Raw genomic sequence first — 3,368 nt, 5'->3', positions numbered from 1 at the left:
CAATACCCTAGCATGATTAACGTACAAAAACCTAAGGCACAATAGCCTAGCATGATTCATGTTCATAAAGCTAAGGTACAATAGCCTAGCACGAGTTATGCATCTAGTGAAACCCTCAATAGCTTCCCACGAGTAATGTTTGCCAAGGAGAGCCCCCATTGACGGAGAGGAAGCTCTTCGAGAGAAGGATAGTTAGGGAAGAAGACGGTCTATAGTGGAGGAGAAAGAAGAATCCTCTGGGTCAATGGTGGAGCACTGCCAAGTGGGTACTGGTGCAGGCACAGAAGGTTCTGGAGGGTAATGACGGTAGCTACTAAACGTGGTGGTTGAAGCTTCAGTGGGCGGCGGAGGGGAGAAGTGCACAGCGGGGCTAAGCAGGGCAAGGAATAAGCAGTTTTGGTGAAAGATGGCGAGGAATGAAGGAGACATGTATTGATTGAACAGTATTGCGCATGTTGCCAGATTTATCGACGAAGAGGTCAGTTGTCAAACTTGTTTACAATCTATATAATTGATTCCAGTAAACATTGCGTTATCTTAATGTAATATATATAGTTTGTAAATTAGCATTTTGTTAATATTTTAGGGTTAAAATGCTTAGGAATATTATGGTTGTTGTGGGGTTTAGGTGTGGATTTCACTTTTAATATATGTTGTTGTTGTTATTATTCGTTGTTGAGTTGCGATCGTATATTCATGTTTTATCATCCAACTCGATGTGTAAGGAGCATTCATAGGCTACAGAAGATGATAATGCATGACCGTATAATTCCGTACCTAGATAGTGCCAGATTATTACATGTTGCAAGGCTAAATGATTATTAGTTTAAGCCTGATGAGTCACTAATTAGTACATTTGTGGAGCGATGGCATCCCGAGACCCACACATTTCACATGCCATTTGGGGAGGGCATGGTAACTTTATAGGATGTGGCATATCTGTTCGGCCTCCCTATTGATGGATTTTTAGTTAGTAGATGTGTAAGAACCGCGACTAATTAACCGTTTAACTAAATAATTAATATTGCCCAAAATAGGATCTGGAAATTTAGAATGAGAATCAGAGGACTTAAATATGATTTTTGGACTCAGTGGCTTTTTCTGAGCCAGAAAATGTATCTTCTGTGAAAAATTGAGAAAAAACTGCAAACCGGCAACCGAACCGATCGAACCGGTTTAAGTCTGTCCTGTTCTGTGCGAGAAAAATTTAAAAACAGTAAAAAACCTTAGAAAAATATTAGAAATGAAAAACCGGGCATTAATTTTAAAGGTTTGGCCCAAAGTTGGGCCAAACGGGCTAAAAACGCTAACGGGTTGGACCGGGCCCAAGTTGGACCCAAGCCCAACATATATATAGGTTCAATAAGTGAACCCACCAGCCATAAACACAACACCATACAGCTGAGAAGAGAAGGGAGAAGAAACCCCCATTGTCACTATTCACATAGAACATCTCAAGCTCATAACTTGAGCTACGGAGCTCCGATCGCCGTACCGTTTGCGGCCACGCGATCCTTGCAAAGAGCTCTACAAAACTCACCCAAGAAACTGGTAAGGAAATCATGAAATCCTTCTCAGTTTTTCCTTCCAAAATTTTGAATTCTAGGATTTTGGATTAAGTGAATTTTTGTGATTTTGAGTGTTTAGGTACACTTTAGCCCTTGATTGACATTGGATTTGGCTTCCAAAACTGTTGGGTAAAGTGAGTTATTCTTGAACCCTTGTAAATTGATTTATGGTGAGTATTAGGTTTTGATTTATATGAAATGTGTGATATTAGCTTGAATATTGGAGCTTGTTGGTGATTGTTGATGCTTGTTGGAGTGATTGATGGCTTGGATTTTGGTTGGAAGCTTATCTTGTGCTCAATTTGAGTTTTGGTACATATTGGAAAGGCCAAAGTATGGTTTTGGTTTTCTCTATGTAATATATAATATTTTTGGACACTTAGGCTAGTGACCCATAGGATAGGTTTGAATTTAATTGGTTGTTGTGTTGTTGAATGATGATTTATGATGAACTAATGAGTTTGAAATGAAAATGTTGAATTGTCAGTGGTTGAGACGAGTCGAGGATTCGAAATGAAATGATGGATCCATGCTATATTGAAAAATGTTTTCTGAAAACCACTGAACTATTGATTTATACTGGGATTGTTGAGACGCTATGCGTCCGGCAGGGACGGCGGTTGGATCCCGCCTGTCGAGGTAGCTGCGGCAGCGTAAGGGCGGTGGTTTGTCCCGCTTGCGTTGAGATGTGAGGTCCGTGGCAAGAGTATCCCGCTCGCATCCATTCGGATCAATAGAGTGTGCAGGCACAAAATCCTGGACGGTGTTCCGAGCATCATATCTCGGGGGTTCCCAATGATGATTTCGAAGGGCGACATCTCCATGGAGATGTGTTGGGTTGGCCGTTGAACTGACAATGTGATATCACATCCAATAGGACAGGCATTCATCATGTGCATCTTCTATCTCTTTGTTTGCTTTGTCGACTTGTAATTGCTTGCCAAATTGTATAATATGCCTAATTGCTTACTTGAATTACTTGCCTTACATGCCAATACTTGTGTCTTACTTGCATTGATACTAATTGGGCTTTCTGCTGGGATTGAGGAGGTTTAGAAGGCAGTGGCGATGGGATCGCATGGAGGATAGGTTGGTGAAGGCTGTGGGACAGCGGAGAGTTGTTAGTTAGAAAATCCACTAAGTTAGATTACCTTTTTATCATGTTATGGTTTTAAGTTATGCTTTACTGTTTCAGCTATGTTGTAAGATGAATCTTGTGATGGGTATGAAGTTCTAGGATTGCCTCTGGCGTCCCGAAGTCTTATATCTTACATCACTGGGCACTGTTACCGTACTGAGAACCTCCGGTTCTCATACCATATTCTGTTGTTGTTTTTTAGATGCAGGTCACAACCCACCTCGGTGAGTTGTTTCGATGGTGACAGAGCGGAGGATCCTGGATATATTTTGGAGTCTTTTTGTTTATTTTGTTAATACCTCTCATCTTTTGTATTTACTTTTGTCTAGAGGCTTATTTTGAGAGAAAAACTTGTATAAGCTATTTTAACCTCCAAACTTCTATATGGTCTGTATATAACTAGCCGGCTTAAACTCCGTGAGCCATGGCGAGATTCTTATACTATTATACTCTTATCTTGTGCATTAAGTTAGTATCTTCGTGTGTTCGTTTTGCGCTTTTCAAATCCTGTTTTGGAGCTATATCCTTCACCGGGCTTCTAGAATATATTATTTCTTTCTATATATTATATGTATGAGCTTAGAACTATCGTAACATTTGATTAACCTTTGCTTTATGATGTGAGGTAAGGCTTAAGGTAATTAGGGTGTTACATTTAGCGA

Source organism: Arachis ipaensis, chromosome B04 (genome assembly GCF_000816755.2).
Source record: "Arachis ipaensis cultivar K30076 chromosome B04, Araip1.1, whole genome shotgun sequence".
NCBI lineage: Eukaryota > Viridiplantae > Streptophyta > Magnoliopsida > Fabales > Fabaceae > Arachis > Arachis ipaensis.
The sequence above is the reverse complement of the archived record's forward strand: the minus strand, read 5'-3'. Positions refer to the sequence as shown.